General features: G+C 42.1%; 1 protein-coding gene across 11 annotated transcripts in view; it reads left to right on the plus strand.

The window, feature by feature from the left end:
• Positions 1–20,840, plus strand: part of GFOD2 (Gfo/Idh/MocA-like oxidoreductase domain containing 2) — a 39,917-nt gene that overhangs the window by 6,731 nt on the left and 12,346 nt on the right. The window contains exon 2 of one of the 11 annotated variants that reach the window (XM_081513083.1): positions 16,387–16,474. The exons of the other annotated variants lie outside the window; for them this stretch is intronic. The gene's annotated coding sequence lies outside the window, so the exon portion shown is untranslated. The remainder of the gene's footprint in view (positions 1–16,386; positions 16,475–20,840) is intronic. 11 annotated transcript variants of the gene reach the window in all.

The raw sequence follows: 20,840 nt of genomic DNA on the forward strand, positions 1-20,840 counted from the left end.
TAAGACTGTTGTGTAAAGAACATTTAAATGCCTTGAAGTATTATAGGAATGTTAGCAAAATACCTTGAAGTGTTAAGTTTCAGGGACCTGTGATCTCCTTAATTACACAGTCTTGGTCCTGAAAGACTTTAGAGTCTCAATAGTAAGACATTGAGCATCATTTAAACAATAATCAGAAAATTGTAAAATACTAAAATGAATGGCTATTTTCTGGTGGGCATATCCCAGATACATTCTGTATTTTATAACCAGCCTCCTTCATTACACATTAACCAAAAGGAAAACAGGAAAAGGGGATTGGTGTGGCAAAGACTGTCCTGATATTAGATTATTTTACATGTCACATTTGATAGCTAGAACACTGTTAAACTACAACTGAGCATAATCATGGCCTAGTTGGTAAGCAGTTTTCTCCATCCAAGCAGGCGATGTTTGTGAAGGACACCAGGCATTTCCACTCACAGGAGACCTACTTAACCTTATGGTGACCAGAAGCCATGTAACAGAGTTAGAGAACACCAGTCAGGGTTCTTGTGCTCTGGGATGCCCTAAGAACACCCTATACCTGAAATCTGAATGAAGGCAGATTAGGTAACTCTGAAGTGTTTCTTGCTGCCGTAGAAATAGCCATTTTCACAGCAACAGGATACTTGTATCCATAGAGAAGGTAGAAAACACAAAACTTCAGTAAGTTAGGTTTTCACGTTGAAAAATGTTTTATGAGTATAATTAAAAACTCATTGTCAGGACTTCCCTGGTGGTCCAGTGGCTAAGACTCTGTGCTCCCAATGCAGGGGCCCTGGGTTCAATCCCTGGTCGGGGAACTAGATCCCATATGCTTCAACAAGACCTGGTGCAGTCAAATAAATAAATAATTAATTAAAAAAAAAAAAAACTCATTGTCTTCTCAGGATTACATGTAAAATAGACCTCTCTCTAGGGCCGGGTACTTCATAGGCATCGTGGCCAAGTGGCCAAGTGTACTTTACCTCAGCAAAGGCAGGGTCTTTGTCACATGCCTTTGTCATTGTGCTCCCTCTGTCAAATCACTCCTTGGTATTCAGCTGTGGGTGTAGCAAGAAATGGAAACTAACCTCCAGGGACCTGGCCTCTCTGGATCACTGCCCTGTGCCCCACCTTATGGCACAATGCCTGACTCATTGTTGCCGTCACAGATACTGGGGAATGAATGAGGAAAGAACTCTGGTGACTGGATATCATGCCATTAAATGGGGGTGAGGGAACACAGGAAAAGGAAAGGAAAGATAAATTTGGGTTGGGAGAAGCTGATAGGTTGGTACAGAGCCGATTGAGAACGTTTGCATGGAGGTCAGAGTGAAATTGAAGGGTTAGATAACATTGCTCTGTGAGAGAGTCGGGATGAGGATGGAATTTTCAGGTCGATGTCAGTCTAGAACTTGCCGTTAAAGCAGTCTCAGAAAAATAGTCATCTTGTTATTGCCAGACTTTCAGAAGCAATATTTAATATAACTGGTAGCAAAGTACTTTTTCTTACTGTAACCATCAGCTGAAAGTAACTTTCAGACCAGGTCATGATCCAGATACCTCTGTGGGTGTTAGTTAAATTTACGTCTCCTTCATGACTCAATTTTAGCTGACCTTTTTGTACACTGGGTAGTTATACCTCATTAGACAGGTCATTAGGCCTTTCATTAATGTCCCTCCTAGGACACTATGTGAGGGCAGCACAGAGACTGGGACCTGGCATCTTTGGCTGGGCCTGGGTATGCTCTCTCGACATCAGGTGGCTGCTTAACTATTTACCTCCATGTCATCTTACAGAGTTGGGGAAATAGTCTTTCTTTCCTTTGTTGCGTTTTTGCAGTCAGTGAGAAGGCAGCGACATCTGTGTCTCTGAGTCCGTGTAAGACACTTAAACAAATTGTAGGAAAATGAAACCTTCCCCACAGGATCTTTGGATTTTTTGAGATCCAGGGACCAAAGCATTTATCATGACTCCTTTGTAAAACTCAATACCTGTTTGTTTAGTTAGACTTTTATTTTTCAGTGGAAACATAAATGTAGGTAAAGACGTACTTTCTCTTTTATCTGAAAACAGTCCTGCAGAAAGCATGTTACCCTTTCAGACTGGGAATACAAGCTGGTTCATGGGGAGCTCTAACTGTACCGCAGGTAGTCCCTGGGCTGTGAAAATCCAGCTCAGAATTCAGGCTACAGACTCCCTCCGGCTCCTGCCTGAGCTCCAGTGCTGAGGTGTGGTTGTCTTTCCTCTTTGGGTCCAGCTCTACTGACCATGCAACTACAGTCTGTCTACCAGAGTGGCTTAGTTCCAGGTGTTGGGGGGTGGCCCAGAAGGCGGGCTCTTGGTTCTTAGTACATGGCTGATGTTGGTGACCACATGAAAGGCTACTTATTTCCCCCACCAGATTCCTGAGTTTTGCAAAATGAGAATTAAACTTAACATTTACCTTTACATTTTAATTTTGTCTCCTTTTAGTGTGCTCATGACTTATGCTCTTATGTTATAAATCTAGATCTCTTGGCAACTGGATGTTAACATCATGGCACCCCACTCCTAGGGTAATGGTTATCGTATCAGTTCCAGAGCATCATTCAAAGAAGCTATATTCAGGGCATTCCCTGGCAGTCCAGTGGTTAGAACTGGTTGCTTTCACTTCCAAGGCCCAGGTTCAATCCTTGGTTGGGGAACTAAGATTCCACAAGCCCCCAGCATTGCCAAAAAAACCAAGCTTATACTCTTTAAGATTTTAAATCGTATTTTATTTAAAATAGGAAGGAAAGGAAGGACTTGAGCAGGAAAAGCTGTTGCCTTCTAGTTAGTGCAGCTGCCACACAGGCTTTGACCTGACTTCTTGATTTGTGCATTCTCACACTTACTCATTCCTCAGTCATCACTCAGCACCTACTCAGTGTCAGGTGGTGCTCTGTTCTGGTGACAGCATTGTGTGAGACAGGCAGCCTCTTGACATCATGACAGATCCCAGTGGAGTGTGATGGGCACTGTGAAAGACAGAGCTCAGGCACAGCTTCTCTGAAGAAGTGGTGTTTAAGTGGAGACGTAACAGATCTGAGGAGGAGTTATCCTGAGGAAATAAAAGAAAAAGAAAAAATTATTGCAGGCAGAGCAAATAGTTTGGACCACAATCTCAGAGCAAAACTGAAGGAGTTAGATGTGGTAGCTGCCAGTATGCTGAGCTGAGTGCAGTGTAAGGGGAAAGTGGTAAGGTGGAGAGATGGGGAAAGGTCCAACCCACGCTGGGGAGAGCCCATCAGGGAATCTGGGCTTTATCCTAGAGAGGCTAAGGGAGCAAATGGCCAGTTCAGGAGAACCGTCTGGTTCATGGAACCAGAGCAGTGGATGGAAATCAAGGGACATTCATATGTCCAGTTGGTGGGATGTAGGGATAGACTGGCCATGGGGGCAGGAAAGCTTCACTGCAGCCAGAGTGATTCCTTATGAGATGGTCAGGTTGGAATCACCATCACTTGAGTCCACTATCACTTCCTTTCCCTTCATGATTGTCTGTTGGCATTTGACTGAACATAGCCCCTACGTGCTAGGTCATTGGGATCCTGCAAGGCTTGATATACAGTATGCTTCTGTTAGATGGAGGAAGCTTGACTACAAGGGGACTGAGCTAACAGATAAGCATGAGTCACATTATGTGAGGAGGTGGGGTGGTTGGAGAGACAGTTCTGGTTGCAGGCACCCTCTTGACAGGTCAAGTTGTGGTTTAAGACTGAGAGCCTCAGCTCATTTTCCTAATCCCAGTTGGCAGGCAGAGCTATTCTGTTATATGATGCTTTTTTTCCTAAACCATTAAACCAGATTCTGCCTCAAACTATTTAATTGTCAGCATAAGTACTCTCTTTATTACATTTGTGAACATACCCCAAGATCGTACAGAATTATTTACAGTTTTGATGACTTGAGTATATATATCTTGGTTTATTGATTAACTATACAGGAGCAAGGTCTGGAATCTTTTCACCTTTTTCCAGCAAATATTTATTGAGCACCCACTGCATGTTAGGCCTTGTTGTAGGAACTTGGGGGTACAGCAGTGCACAAAACAGACAAAAAATTCCCTTTTCTCAAGGAGCATGCATTCTAGGAGGGGTGGTAGGAGGAGACCAACAATGGGAGGATAAACCTGTTTCTAATAAGACAGCATTCGAGTAGAGACCTGAAGGACGTGAGGGAGTGTGCAGACCCAATGGATCTCGTCTGTACAGTAGAGGGAACCACCCTACTGCACAGAAACCCTGAGACAGAGACGTACCTGGAATGTTTGCGATACACACAGCAGTGAACCATGTGACTGGAGTAGAGTGAGCAAGGGAAAGAGAAATAGGATATAAAGTCAGAAAGAGGATAGGGGGCAGACAGGCCTTTTGTAGCTCAGAGGAAGAACCTTGGTTTTATGCTAAAGTGAAAGTGAAAGTCACTCATTCATGTCCGACTCTTTGTGACCCCATGGACTATACATTCCATGGAATTCTCCGGGCCTGAATACTGGAGTGGGTAGCCTTTCCCTTCTCCAGGGGATCTTCCCAACCCAGGGATCGAATCCAGGTCTCCTGCATTGCAGGCAGATTCTTTACCAGCAGTCACAAGAGAAGCCCAAGAATACTGGAGTGGGTAGCCTATCCCTTCTCCAGCAGATCTTCCTGACCCGGGGAGAGATGCAAAGCCTATGCAGCCTTTGGGCAGAGGAGTGGCTTGATCTGACTTACATTTTCATGGCATCACCCTCAGTGCTATATGAGAGTAGACTGGGGTACAGTACAAGAAGGGGCAGGGTAGAATCTGGGAGACCAAGTGGGCTCTCACAGTAGCACAGGAGAGAGGACAGTGACTTGAATTAAGGCGGTGGCAACAGTAGTGGGAAGTGCTCAGATTCAGGGTGTGTTTTGAAGAGAGACAGCCACTAAGACATGTTTTTATGGATCGGATGAGAAGTATGAGAAAAAGAAGGATCAAAGATTACGCCAAGGTTTTGATTTAAACAGCTGGAAAATTTGTGTTACCAGTTTCTGTGGGGAAAAGTGAGTTTGGTGGGGAGAAACATCAGGAGTTTAGTTCTGGACATCAAGTCAAAATGTACATCAGATAGGTGATTGTTTATACTAGTCTGAAGCTCAAGGAAGAGGACCTGGCTGACAGCTTTGAAAGTCATCAGAGAATAAATAGTATTTAAAGCCATGAGAGTGAATATGAATAGACTCATCAGTCTTGAGGCAAGAGCCATGGTTACTGCAGTCATCATCAGGAGAAACAAGCAGAGAAATGGCCAGAGAAGTAGGAAGAAACACAGCCAATGTCACAATCTACTTCAAAATTAGATTGGGAATTTCCTTGGTGGTCCAGGGGTTAGGACTCTGTGCTTGCAGTGCTGAGGGCATGGGTTCAATCCCTGGTTGGGGAAGTAAGATCCTGCGAGCTGTGTGGCCTGACAAACAAATAAAGTTAGATTGAGGGCCCAACTCACTTAATAATCAGGGTCCTGGCCTCATCACTGGCCACAGTGCTTTATTTTAGAGTATTTATATTAAGATACAATTACTGAAGAAATTCATCCACTGAAAAGCCTAATTCCCAAACAAGCCCCTTGACACTGGCACCTGGGAATGTGTCTGAGAGGGCAGAAGCCTGCCGCCAAGTCTGTCGAGGGTGCCCTGAGGGTGCCCCGCTGGGGAATTCCAGCCATGGGCTGGTTCTGGGGTGTGGTGGGGGTGGAAGCTGAGCTTAGGCTTCCTACCCATGTGATGTGCCAACCTGTTGCCCAACCTGTCCAGCTGCAGCCACAACTTGTTACACATTATTTCTCACTTACAGCCATCCTTCCTTGGCTTGCCTACAGCAATACCGGAGAAGAACCCCTCTTTCAGCCCTCACTTCCTGAGTATGAGTTGTTCGTGAGTGGTGAGGACTTGCCTAACCCTGGCAGCTCAGCAGCTTGCCTAGTGTGATGTTGGCTATGGGAAAGGGCAACGTTCTGATCCTCAGCAAGTGCCCACACTTACTAGATCATTGGCCTCTGCTTGGCTTCAGCCATTGTCTTTATACAGTCCTCCCTCGGTATCTTGGGGGGTGGGGTTGGTTCCAAGACCCCCTGGGATACCAAAATCCACAGATGCTCAAAGTGTTAGTCGTTCAGTCGTGTCCAGCTCTTTGCAACCCCATGGTCGGTAGCCCAATAGGCTTTTCTGTCCATGGGATTCTCCAGGCCAGAATACTGGAGAGGGTTGCCATTCTCTTCTCCAGGCGATCTTCTTGACCCAGGGATCAAACCCAGGTCTCCTGCATTGTAGGCAGATTCTTGACTGTCTGAGCCACTAGGACATAGAAAAAGTGCTCAACGGATGCTCAAGCCTCTCATATAAAATGGCATATGACATACACTTATCCTCTTGTATACTTTGTCATCTCTAAATTACTTACAATATCTAATACAATGTAAATAGTTGTAAATATCATGTAAAGCTATGTGAATAGTCACTGGTGTGCAAACAACTTCAAGTTTTGTGTTTAAAGGAAAGACTTAATTCACACATGTCCATTTAATTTGATTATAGATGTAAATCCACATGGTGCAAATAGGTTGTTCTATACCCTCAGCCATAACTTACAGTGATTAAAAATTGATGTATAATTTACATACAATTAAATACACAGATCCTAAGTATTCAACTTGATGAATTGTGACAAATATATCCCCATGTAACCACAATGCAATGCAAGATACAGAATATTTCCATCCTCATTGGTTTCCTTGTGCCCTTTTCTAGTCAGTTCCATACCTCCTTGCCCCACCTCTAGACCCACCAACCATCCCGCTATCACTTTTGACTCCTGTTACCAGTAAGTCAGTTTGCCTGTACTTCAAGTAAATGAGATCCTACAGTAAGGAGTGTTTTTTTGGTGTGTGTGCTTAGTGTCTTTCACTCAAAGTAATATTTTTAAGATTCATGCATGTGGTTGCATGCATTAGTAGTTCATTAGTTTATGCTGCTTTTTTCTGTATTTCATTATATGACCATACCATAATTTATTTATCTAATCTCCTATTCCTAAGCATTTGGGTTTATTTCCAATTTAGGGCTAAGATGAATAAGGTGGTGAGAATATTTTGTGTAAGCTTTTTGTGGACATACGTTTTCCTTTTCTTGAGTAACTATCTACAAATGGAGTTGTTGTGTCATTGAGTTGATATATCTTTAACTTTATAAGAAAATGTCAATTTTCCAAAGTGACTGTACTGTTTCACACTGCCACCAACAACGTGTGAGAGTTCTGTTGGGCCATATCCTTTCCAGACTTTGGGATTGTTGGTCTCTCCCTCTCTCATTTTTTACCTTTTCCATTCTAGCGAGGTTTGGTTTTAGTTTGCATGTCCCTGATGACTAGTGATATGGAGCGCCTTTTCACATGCGTATTGGCTGTTTTTGTATCTTTGGTGTGACTTGATCTAATCTCTTGACATTTTAGAAAATGAAGTTCTTCTTTTGTGTGTGTCTGTGTGTCTTCTTTTTTTTTTGTGACTGCCACAGGAATGTGGGATCTTAGTTCCCTGACCAGGGATTGACCCCAGGCCCCCTGCAGTGAAACCATGGAGTCCTAACCACCTGACCACCAGGGAAGTCCCGGTGGGTTTTTTTTTTTCTGGACCCAGTGTACTCTCTTTATTAATTTATGTTTTTATAATATTTTACGAAAAGATCACAACAGTAAAAATACAGGGATAGTGAAAATCATTTAGAAGTTTTAATAAAAATTTGAGCATAGTAAGCTCAAATTTGTAGTTCTTACTTTCATGATTTTAATGTTATATATATATATATATGCCTACAATGGAAAACGTCTTTTACTTTATTTTTTAAGAGGGTTTATATATATATATATATATATATATGTTTTTAAATTTATTTATTGTTTAATTGAAGGATAATTGCTTTACAGAATTTTGTTGTTTTCTGTCAAACCTGAACATAAATCACCCATAGGTGTATATATATCCCCTCCCTTTTGAACCTCCCTCTCATCTCCCTCCCCGTCCCATCCCTCTAGGTTGATTCAGAGCCCCTGTTTGAGTTTCCTGAGACATAGAGCAAATTCCCGTTTGCTATCTATTTTACGTATGGTAATGTAGGTTTCCATGTTACTCTCTCCATACATCTCACCCTCTCCCCTCTCCCCATGTCCATAAGTCTGTTCTCTATGTCTGTTTCTCCATTACTGCCCTGTAAATAAATTCTTCAGAACCATTTTTCTAGATTCCGTATACATGTGTTTTTGTAATGAGCAGAAATTCTTTCAACATTTTGAATACAGTTTATCAGTGGGTTAGGGCTTTGTGTCTTCTGTCCAAGAAATCTTTATGTATCCTATGACCTGGAAAATATTCTCTGACATGTTTTTCTAGAAGCTTTGTGTGTGGTGGGTGTGTACTCGGTCATGTCTGACTCTTTGCCACCCTATGAACTGTAGCCCGCCAGGCTCCTCTCTCCTTGTGATTTTCCAGGCAAGAATACCGGAGTGGGTTGCCATTTCCTACTCCAGGGGCTTTTCCTGACCCAGGGATAGAACTCTCATCTCTGGCATCTCCTGCACTGACAGGTGGATTCTTTACCATTAGCACCACCTGAGAAGCCCAGAAGCTCTGTGGTTCTGGCTTTTACATTTAGGTCTTTGATTCATTTTGGGTTAATTTTTGTGTAAACAGTGAGAAAAGAAGGGTCAAGGGTTTTTGTTTGCCATGTGCTGTGCTTAGTTGCTCAGTCATGTCCGACTCTTTGTGACCCCATGGACTGTAGCCCGCCAGGCTCCTCTGTCCATGGGGCTTCTCCAGGCAAGAATACTGGAGTGGGTTGCCATGCCCTCCTCCAGGGGATCTTCCCAACCCAGGGATCGAACCCAGGTCTCCTGCATTGCAGGCAGATTCTTTACCATCTGAGCCACCAGGGAAGCTCAAGGATACTGGAGTGGGTAGCCTATCCCTTCTCCAAGGGATCTTCCCGACCCAGGAATCAAACCTGAGCCTCCTGCATTGCAGGCTGATTCTTTACCAGCTGAGCTACCAGGGAAGCCCATATGGATATCCAATTGTTACACCATTTTTTAAAAAGAGTTTTCTTTCCCCACTGAATTGATATAATACTTGGGCTGAAAATCAGTTGACTGCATTTGTGTGGCTTGCAGGGTAAATATACTATTACAAGGCAGTAACTTTCTAGAAATCTCTAATGGCTCTTTTTGAAACCTGGCACTGAAAAAGAGAAAACATAATTTGTAATTAAAAAATATGTAGTTACAGAGAAAACTATAGTAGATAGGTTTTCATATAGCTTGGATGGAACCACCCAGGCTCCACCATATGTAAGCTTCTCAATGGCTTGATAATTCTAATGGCTTGATAATTCTAATGGCATCAGGAAGACAAAATCCCAGAACAAGTCATGACCCTTGACAAAACCTACAGCATTCTTAAGGATATACTGCGAGTTGTTTCGGATGAATAAAGGATAACATGACAGAGAAAACAACACTACTCAATTCTTCTGTTATAATTTTCCTCTCATCAAAGACCTCGCTAGAAGAGCAGGCACAGGGAAGGTAGACTGCCTCTTTCTCAGTGAGTTTTTACCTCTGGTCCATTTGGATGACATCCCCAGGGGTGGAGAAAACTAGCAGGTTACCATTGCTATAGCCTCAGTTCAGTTCAGTTCAGTCGCTCAGTTGTGTCCGACTCTTTGCGACCCCATGAACCACAGCACACCAGGCCTCCCTGTCCATCACCAACTCCTGGAGTCCACCCAAACCCTTGTCCATTGAGTCGGTGATGCCATCCAACTATCTCATCCTCTGTCGTCCCCTTCTCCTCCTGCCCTCAATCTTTCCCAGCATCAGGGTCTTTACAAATGAATCAGCTCTTTGCATCAGGTGGCCAAAATATTGGAGTTTCAGCTTCAACATCAGTCCTTCCAGTGAACATCCAGGACTGATCTCCTTTAGGATGGATGGTTGGATCTTCTTGCAGTCCAAGGGGCTCTCAAGCATCTTCGCCAACACCATAGCTCAAAAGCATCAATTCTTCTGCACTCAGCTTTCTTTATAATCCAACTCTCACATCCATACATAACCACTGGAAAAACCATAGCCTTGACTAGACGGACCTTTGTTGACAAAGTAATATCTTTGCTTTTTAATATGCTGTCTGGGTTGGTCATAACTTTCCTTCCAAGGAGTAAGCATCTTTTAATTTCATGGCTGCAATCACCATCTGCAGTGATTTTGGAGCCCAGAAAAATAAAGTCAGCCACTGTTTCCACCATTTCCCCATCTATTTGCCGTGAAGTGATGGGACCAGATGCCATGATCTTAGTTTTCTGAATGTTGAGCTTTAAGCCAACTTTTTCACTCTCCTCTTTCACTTTCTTCAAGAGGCTCTTTAGTTCTTCTTCACTTTCTGCCATAAGGGCTATAGCCTCATATCCTGTCAATAAACTTTGAGGCATTGTGGAGCAGAGGGAGATGAAAGAAGATGGATGAGGTGATACCATTTGTCATTTTCATGAACTTACCTCATCAGTATTTGATATCAGATTTTCTGAATTTCACCCATTCCAATAGGTATGTAGTTGTGATAAATAAGTTTTAATTTGCATTCCTAATTAATGCAGTTTAATAACTAATCTAGTGGCTTGATATGTTGAATTACACTAATTGATTTTAGAATATTGAACCAGTCTTACATTCTCTTGGTCATCATATATTGGTGATGCTAATAACTTATTAAGGATTTTGATCCTGTGTTCATGAGGGATGTTGGTCTATAATTTGATACCATTTTTGGCTTTTTCCTCTCCCCTCATAACTCTAAGTCCTATTGATAGCTTTCTGCTCCATTTCATTCCCTCCATCAGACCCTCCTTATCTCTTATCTTATATCTTAACTGGTTCTCAGTGTCTACTGTCTCCTGAACTCTATTCCATCTACCTCAAGTTAAAAACAAATTCAGTGGTTCTCATTGCTTACTGTATTAGTTAGGGTCCAGGCAGGAAACAGCCAACACATTCAGAGAGTTGTTGAAATGCCTTTAAGGGAGGGATTATTTACAATGGTAACAGTGGTAAGGGAAACCTTCAAGGGATGGTGGCACACCGAGGGACCGGCAGGGACCAGTTTTAGCTGGTACTGGTACCACCTCGAGTGCAGTGAGGGAAGGGAGGGGTACCAGAACCCAGAAAAGCCTGTGACTATGGGAAGAGGGATCCTGCTGAGACGTGTGACCTTGGTCAAGGATCACAGCCCTTGCCAGAGCCACATCCAGGTAGGGAGAGAGGCAAGTACTGTAACCTTTCTTCTGTGCTCTGATCTCCTCCTGAGATTGGCTGAACTCAGAGGGAAGCCAGAGGGCCTGGAGCCCACGGGATGTAGTCGCTAGAGACTGACCTTATCCATGAGAGGCAGAGCAGAGCAGAGGGGATCAGGTGGCAAAGGTGGAAAATACCAAAAGTACCAAGCATACCCACCTATCAACATCCAAACCCCATAGATTAGCACTCATGCCACCAGCTCTGGCTCCTACTCCCTTTCTGACTGGTTGCTCCTGAAATAATGAAGACTATATCTTTTCATCTTTTATTCGTTACAATCTTCCTGTTAGGGCCCTCAGTAAAGGTGTGATGTGTGAACAGAGCAGTATTGGTTTGAATGACGGAGCTGAGGCAAGCGGTCACCAAGCCAGACAACAGAATGAACTTTCCTGGTTCACATTCGTTGCTAAGGATACAAGAGCTGTTCCACACACATAAGCCTCCATTTTTATGGAGGCTCAGAGAGCTCGGTAACCTGTTCCAGGTCTCACAGTGGGTTGTGGTAGGTCTGTTATACAAGCTTCTGTGTTCCTCATCTGTAAGACAGAGTGGCGTGGACTTGGAGGGATAATGCTATATATTACACTAAACACTATATATATTACACTAAACACTGCCTGGCCTATTGCACTCACTGCATATTAGCTTAGAATATTATCTTCATATTCCTATATACTTTTGAAGAGATATCAAAGTCAGTCATACATAGCTTAAAAAAAAAATCCATATAGTGACTTATTATGTGCCAGGTCCTATTTTATTTATTTTCATAAAGATGTTATTTGTTTATTTTTAGTGAAGGATAATTGCTTTAGAATGTGGTGTTGGTTTCTGCTGTACAACAGCATGAACGAGCCATAGGTATACATGTGTCTTCTCCTTCTCGAGCATCCCTCCCACCCTCCACCCCATCTTACCCTCTAGGTTGTCACAGAGCATCAGGTTGAGCTCCCTGTGTTATATACCGCCTTCCCACTAGCTATGTTTCACATGTGGTAGTGTATGTTTCACTGCTACTATCTCATCCCTCCCTCTTCTTCCTCCCTGCTATGTCCACAGGTCTGTTCTCTATGTCTGCATCTCTATTGCTGCCCTGTGAATAGGTTCATCAGTACCATTTTTCTAGATTCCATATATATGCGTTAATATACGATATTTGTCATTCTCTTTTTGGCTTACTTCACTTTGTATAACAGGCTCTAGGTTCATCCACCTGACTAGAACTGACTCAAACTTGCAATTTTTATGGCTGAATAATATTCCATTGACTATATGTACCACAGCTTCCTTATCCTTTCACCTGTCTATGGACATTAGGTTGTTTCCATGTCCTGGCTGTTGTAAATAGTGCTGCAATAAACATTAGGGTACGTGTGCCTTTTAGAATTGTGGTTTTCGCAGGGTATATGCCTAGTAGTGGAATTGCTAAATCATATGGTGGTTTTATTTCTAGTTTTTTTTAGAAGAATCTCCACACTGTTCTCCATAGTGTCTGTATCAATTTACGTCTCCACCAACAGTGCAAGAAGGTTCCTTTTCTCCACATCCTCTCCAGCATTTATTGTTTGTAGATTTTTTTGATGATGGCTAGGCCCTATTTTAAATGCTTCATGAACACTGACTCATTTGATCCTTAAGTCCCCTATGAGGTAGATATAGTTAACCCCCTTTTACAGATGAGGAAGCAGAGACACAGAATGATTAAGAAACTCACTTGAAAAAAAAAAAAAAAGAAACTCACTTGACATCACCCAGCTGGTAGGAGGTGGAGCCAGGATTTGAGCCCAGGCAAGGCTAGCCGCAGATTCCCGCCTCTAACCTCTGTGCTGCCTTCCCTATAACCTGTGGCCTCATTGGAGCGTGTTTGGTCAGTCCTGTCAAGGTGCTTTCCCCGCTTTGTTCCTGACCAGGCTGTGGTGACTGGAATGCATGTGAACTCTGCAGGGCTGGGTTTATGGAGATCTTTGGAGGCACATGAAAGGTATGTACAAGGATGTTAGGGGCAAGCAACAAGGCCATGTTAGGAGTAAGAAAGGGTAATCACTGAAATAAATGTAGAAAACCAGCTCTGTCTACCGGAGCAGGAAAACACCTAGTCAAGCCTGCCTAGCTTCATGCCATCTGGCTTCCTCAGAGTCCAGCTCTTGCTCTTTTATTTATTGGTGTTGATGAAGCTGCCCTTTGAGTCAGTGTCAATAAAACAGAGGTTATTAACATTTCTTCTAATCCATTCTGTTGTTTTAAGCCACCAGTGCAAATATACACCCAAATATAATTAGAACGTGAAAAAATGAGATGTGAGAGAGGAGGAAGTGTGCCCTGAGTATGAATTTAGAGAGAACATGGACATCATGGCTTTTGGTGGCTCTGTCTCACTCCCTGGCCCTTAGAGCTGTTGTAATGAATGACCCACAGAACTTAAGCAGAATCTTACTTATGTAGCACTACAAAGTTTACACTAAGGTCCCAGAATATCCATGACCTATAAGTAACCCCCCAAAAACCTGTAAATGCAGAAAGTGACAAAAATAGCTAAAGGGAATTCAGGACATGAAAATAATAGAAGGTAGTATGTGACTGACCTGTTTTCTAACTAGAAGGGAAGCCTGTAAGGGCAAGAGAATTATCAACAAAGATGAAACAGAAGTGGCTGGGAGACCACAGACATAATAGTAGAAATAGTAGAGTTCAGGGAATGAGACAAAACTCTACAGCCCAGAAAATTAGAGACAGAAGGAGGAAGGAAGCTGACAGGGGTTTGGGGTTACAGGCAGCTCAAATCTTGCTTATTGCCATGTTTCACAAAGGCGCAGTTGTCTTCAGGTAGGATCAAGCAGTACAGGATGCTGTACTGTGGGCTATACGGGCAAACCAACCCCTAACAGAGATGGATACTTCACACCGTCCACTTATATCTACAAGTAAAAGCAAAAGAAAAGCTGGATCTGAAAATGAAGTTAAAACAATTCCATTTACTATTCCATCAAATAAAATAACAGAAGTAAATTTAATAAAAATGTGTGTAACTTATACTGTGAAAACTATAAAATATTGTTTAAATAAATTAGACACCCCATGTTCATGAATCAGAAATCTTAAGATTGTTGTGATGAAAACAGTTCCCAAATTGATCTGTAGATTCAAAGCAATCTGTTTCAAAATCCCAGATTGATAAATTGGTCATAAAATTTATAGGAATGTGCAAAGGTTCCAGAATAGCCAAAATAATATTTCAAAAGAAAAAGTCAGAAGACTCCCACTTAGTGATTTCAGAACTTACTGAAGTAATCAAGACAAAGTGATAACTGGGGTTAGGACAGACTATAGATCAATGGAATAAAATTCAGTTCAGTTCAGTCGCTCAGTTGTGTCTGACTCTCTGTGACCCCATGGACTGCAGCATGCCAGGCTTCCCTGTCCATCGCCAACTCCCAGAGCGTGCTCAAACTCATGTCCATTGAGTCAGTGATGCCATCCAACCATCTCATCCTCTGTTGTCTCCTTCTCCTCCTGCCTTCAATCTTTCCCAGCATCAGGGTCTTTTCCAATGAGTCAGTTCTTCATATCAGGGGGCAAAGTATTGGAGTTTTAGCTTCAGCATCAGTTCTTCCAATGAATATTAAGTACTGATTTCCTTCAGGATTGATTGGCTTGATCTCCTTGCTGTCCAAGAGACTCTCAAGAGCTTTCTACAACACCGCAGTTCAAAAGCATCAATTCTTCAGCCCTCAGCTTTCTTTATAGTCCAACTCTCACGTCCATACATGACTATTGGAAAAACCATAGTTTTGACTAGACAGGCCTTTGTTGTTAAAGTAATGTCTCTGCTTTTTAATATGCTGTCTAGGATGGTCATAGCTTTTCTTCTAAGGAGCAAGCATCTTTTAATTTCATGGCTGCAGTCACCATCTGCAGTGATTTTGAAGCCCCAAAAAGCAAAGTCTGTCACTGTTTCCACTGTTTCCCCGTCTATTTGCCATGAAGTGATAGGACTGGTTGCCTTGATCTTAGTTTTTTGAATGTTGAGTTTTAAAGCCAACCTTTTCACTCTTATCTTTCACTTTCATCAAGAGGCTCTTTAGTTCTTCACTTTCTGCCATAAGGATGGTGACATCTGCATATCTGATATAATCTGCATATCAGAATAAAATTGAGAGTCCACAAATAAACCCATATATTTATGATCAGCTGATTTTCAGTAAAGGTACCAAGGTCATTCTGGTGGGAAAAAATAGTTTCTTCAACAACTGGGGCTGCAACAAGTAGATAACCACATGTTGAAGAATAGTTAGACCTCTGTATCTCCCAATTCCTTCCTTCCTCCATCCCCTAATTTACTTTGTCTCCATGGATTTACTGATTCTGAACATTTTATATAAATGTAGTCATATAATATATGGTCTTCTTTGACGAGCTTCTTTGACTCAGCATAATGTTTTCAAGGTTTATGTGTGTTGTAGCTTGTATCAGTACTTCATTAACTGTTGTGGCTGAATAGTACTACTTTACCATATTTTGTTTACCCATTCAGCAGTTGATGGACATTTGAGTTGTTTCTACTTTTTGGCTGTTATGGTTAATTCTCTTGTGAACATTCATGTACAAACTTACCATGTTAATAAGATCTAAAAGCGGCTCAATAAACAACTGTTCCCCACTGTTGAATTTTCCCAGAAAGAAAAATTACACTCATCATCTGTTAACCTGAAGCGATTGTTTTCATTTTGAGTAACTATCTCCACAACTTTTCCCTGGTTTATAGCTAGTAATTTCACAGATCATTCTTCCTACTAGGTTTTCTAGGTATGTGTTTTGAAACTCATCTTATTTGGAGATAACCCTTGAAAGTGACCCTACACAAAACTAGACCTGTCTTGAGATTTCTGGATCTTACAGGGCCTTGTAAGTCATACTAAAGCATCTGGACTTCATACTGAGTCCATTGGGAAGTCATTGAAGTGTTCAAAAAGGAAGGGAGTGATGTGATTCCATTTGCATTTTAGAAAAATCCCTTTGCCATGTGAGGAATAGATGAAGGAAGGAAAAGGTGAAAGCAGGAGAGATCAAGTAGAAGGTTGTTGCATCATCCAGGTGAGTGGTGCTGGGGACTAGACTAGGGCAGTGGCGGAAGGGCTGTCAGGAAGAGGTGGATTTAAGAGATGATAAAGAGGGAATATCATCAAGGCTTGATGATGAGTTACCTGTACAGGTGAGGGAATAAAGAGGTTGCAGATGGGTTGAAGAACCAAATTGGTGACGGGACATGCCATGAAATAGAAAAAAGAGGAAGAAAATGTTTGAGGGAAGGTTTATGATAATTATTAAATGCTGACTGTACACCAGACACTTTGTTAGGCATTTATAACCGGATCTCATTTCATCTTCAAAAGACCCCTCGAGCTAAACTGTGTTAGACCTGCTTTTCCCATGAAAAACGTTGCATTCAGCTCAGCACTGGTGAGGCCAGGATTTGGACCCATAGATGCATTCACTGTGTGTTCTCACCATCTTACTTTACTGCTTCTGTTCAGATTTAGTCATGTGGGTTTTGTGGAGCTTAGAATACATGGGTACGTGCAGCTCTGGAGAGAAAGCTGGGCTTGTGCTTCAGATTTGGAATCACCAGTATACTAAGCCTGGGACATGAGTAGTGAAAAACCATGTAGAGCAAGAAGAGAAGAGGGCGCCTCTGACAGGATCTCAAGAACCTTAGCATTGAAGGGGCAGGGGAGCCTGAAAGCTGCACCCAGAAATGACCAGGGAGGTGGGAGGGCATGACGGATGGGGAAGGAAGAGCTGTCTGTATCTCTAGTGCTCACAGTTGGGGAGTGAAGGAGTTAATTACTGTGGATTTGTAAAAGGAATGCCATGACTCTGATCTGCGAGGAGGAGCAAGTGAAGCAATGTGATGTGGATAAAAGTAGAACAGCATTTGGATACAACTTTTCAAAAATTGTGATTTGCAGCATCAAAGATCAGAGTAGTCAGATTTATTTTTTTTTATTTTATTTTAAATATTCATTTATTTGTCCATGCAGCATCCTCATTGTGGTACACGGAATCTTTGATTTTTTTGTGGCATGTGAACTCTTAGTTGCAGCATATGGGCTCTAGTTCCCTGAATAGGGATCAAACGCAGTGCCCCTGCAACAGGAGCACGGAGTCTTAGCCACTGGACTACCAGGGAAGTCCCAGATTTATTTTTTTAAAAAAGATAATGGGTAGACTAAGGGACTGTTAGGTGTTTGTAATATTGTTATTTAAAATGATTCAGGACTCTGGGAGTTCCCTGGTGGTCCAGTGCTTAGGACTTGGTGCTTGTATTGCTGCGGGCCCCAGTTCAATCCCTGGTTGAGGAACTAACATCCTGCAAGCCATGCAGCACAGCCTAAATAAATAAGCAAAATTTTAAAATAATACTAAAAAATAAATAAAATGGTGCAGGACCTGTGGGAAACAGGTATGGTGGTTCCTCAGAAAATTAAAAACAGATTTACCATATGATCCAGCAATTCCATCTCTGAGTATATACCCAAAAGAATTGAAAGCAGAGTCTGGAAGAGATACCTGTATACCCATGTTCATAGCAGCATTATTCACAATAGCTAATATATGGAAGCTACCCAGGTATCCATGGACGGGTAAATAGATAAGCAAAATGTGGTATGTGCATACAATGGAGTATTTTCAACCTCAAAAAAAGGAAGAAATTCTGAAATAAGCTACACCATGGATGAACCTTGAGAACATGCTAAGTGACATAAGCCAGTCACAGAAGGACCAATGCTTTGTGATTCTACTTTATGAGGTACCTACGCACAGTAGTCAGATTCATAGAGACATGGTGGTTGCCAGGGGCTGGAGGGAAAGGCTGAGATGAGAAGTCACTGTTAATTAACTGTGGAAATGAGAAGTCACTGTTGAAATGAGAAGTCACTCTCTGTTAAGACAGAGTTTCAATTTTGCAAGGTGAAAAGAGTTTTGGAGGTGGGTGATGGTGATGGTTACACAACTGTATGAAGGTACTTAATTCCACTGAACTGTACACTTAAAAATGGCTAACATAGTAAATTTTATGTGTATTTTATCACAATAAAATAAGAACCAAATGAAAAAAGAAAGTAATGTGACATAGCCTCATCCCCACAGTCTGATTCAGTGGGTCTCGGGTCACCAGTGACCCCACACACAGCTAGAGTGGGACCACTGGTTTACGTGAGGGATTGCCTCAGAGGGAAACCTATTCCCTACACACATCAAAATCTCATTGTAATTTCCAAGCAGACTTTTGTTTGGTTTCATTCTTTTAGTTCAGTCGCTCAGTTGTGTCCAGCTCTTTGCGACCCCATGGACTGTAGCACGCCAGGCCTCTCTGTCTATCATCAACTACCAGAGCTTGCTCAAACTCATGTCCATTGAGACAGTGATGCCATCCAACCCATGTCATCCTCTGTCATCCCCTTCTCTTCCTGCCTTCAATCTTTTCCCAGAATCAGGGTTTTTTTCCAATCAGTCAGTTCTTCGCATCAGGTGGCCAAAGTATTGGAGTTTCAGCTTCAGGACTGACTGGTTTGATCTCCTTGCAGTCCAAGGGACTTTCAAGAGTCTTCTCCAACACCACAGTTCAAAAACATCAATTCTTCAATGCTCAGCTTTCTTTATAATCCAACTTTCACATCCATACATTAATACTGGAAAAACCATGGCTTTGACTAGATGGACATTTGTTGGCAAAGTAATGTCTCTGCTTTTTAATATACTGTCAAGGTTGGTCATAGCTTTTCTTCCAAGGAGCAAGAGTCTTTTAATTTCATGGCTGCAGTCACCATCTGTAGTGATTTTGGAGCCCAAGAAAAGAAAGTCTGTCACTGTTTCCATTGTTTCCCCATCTATTTGCCATGAAGTGATGGGACCAGATGCTATGATCTTGGTTTTTTGAATGTTGAGCTTTAAGCCAGCTTTTTCACTCTTTCACTTTCATCAAGAGGCTCTTTAGTTCTTCTTCGCTTTCTGCCATAAGGGTGGTGTCATCTGTGTGTCTGAGGTTATTGACATTTCTCCCAGTAGTCTTGATTCCAGCTTGTGCTTCATCCAGCCTGGCATTTTGCAAGATGTACTCTGCATATAAGGTAAATGAGCAAGGTGACAATATACAGCCTTGACATACTCCTTTCCCAATCTGGAACCAGTCCAGTGTTCCATCTCCAGTTCTAACTGTTGCTTCTTGACCTGCATACAGATTTCTCAGGAGGCAGGTAAGGTGATCTGGTATTCCCATCTCTTGAAGAATGTTCCACAGTTTGTTGTGATCCACACAGTCAAAGGATTTGGCATAGTCAATAAAGCAAAAGTAGATGTTTTTCTGGAACTCTCTTGCTTTTTCGATGATCCAACAGATGGTGTCAATTTGATCTCTGGTTCCTCTGCCTTTTCTAAATGCAGCTTGAACATCTGGAAATTCATAGTTCACATATTGCTGAAGCCTGGCTTGGAGAATTTTGAGCATTACTTTGCTAGTGTGTGAGATGAGTGCAATTGTGCAGTACTTTGAGCATTCTTTGGCATTGCCTTTGGGATTGGAATGAAAACTGAGCTTTTCCAGTCCTGTGGCCACTGCTGAGTTTTCCAAATTTGCTGACATATTGAGTGCAGCACTTTCAGATTTGAAATAGCTCAACTAGAATTCCATCACCTCCACTAGCTTTGTTTGTAGTGATGCTTCCTAAGGCCCACTTGACCTTGCATTCCTGGATGTCTGGCTCTAAGTGAGTGATCACACCATCGTGGTTATCTGGGTCATTAAGATCTCTTTTGTATAGTTCTTCTGTGTATTCTTGCCACCTCTTATTAATATCTTCTGCTTCTGTTAGGTCCATACCTTTTCTGTCCTTTATTGTACCCATCTTTGCATGAAATGTTCCCTTGGTATCTCTAATTTTCTTGAAGAGCTCTCTAGTCTTTCCCATTCTATTATTTTCCTCTGTTTCTTTACACTGATCACTGAGGAAGACTTTCTTATCTCTCCTTGCTATTCTTTGGAGCTCTGGATTCAGATGGATATATCTTTCCTTCTCTCCTTTGCCTTTCACTTCTCTTCTTTTCTCAGGTATTTGTAAGGCCTCCTCAGACAACCATTTTGCCTTTTTGCATTTCTTTTTCTTGGGGATGATCTTGATCACTGCCTCCTGTACAGTGTCACTAACCTCCGTCCATAGTTCTTCAGGCACTCTGTCTATCAGGTCTAATCCCTTGAATCTATTTGTCACTTCCACTGTATAATTATAAGGGATTTGATTTAGGTCATACCCAAATGGTCTAGTGGGTTTCCCTACTTTCTTCAATGTAAGTCTGAATTTGGCAGTAAGGAGTTCATGATCTGAGCTACAGTCAGCTCCCAGTCTTGTTTTTGCTGGCTGTGTAGAGCTTCTCCATCTTCTACTGCAAAGAATATAATCAG

This window comes from Giraffa tippelskirchi, chromosome 7 (genome assembly GCF_054371585.1).
Source record: "Giraffa tippelskirchi isolate mGirTip1 chromosome 7, T2T-mGirTip1v1.2.pri, whole genome shotgun sequence".
Lineage (NCBI taxonomy): Eukaryota > Metazoa > Chordata > Mammalia > Artiodactyla > Giraffidae > Giraffa > Giraffa tippelskirchi.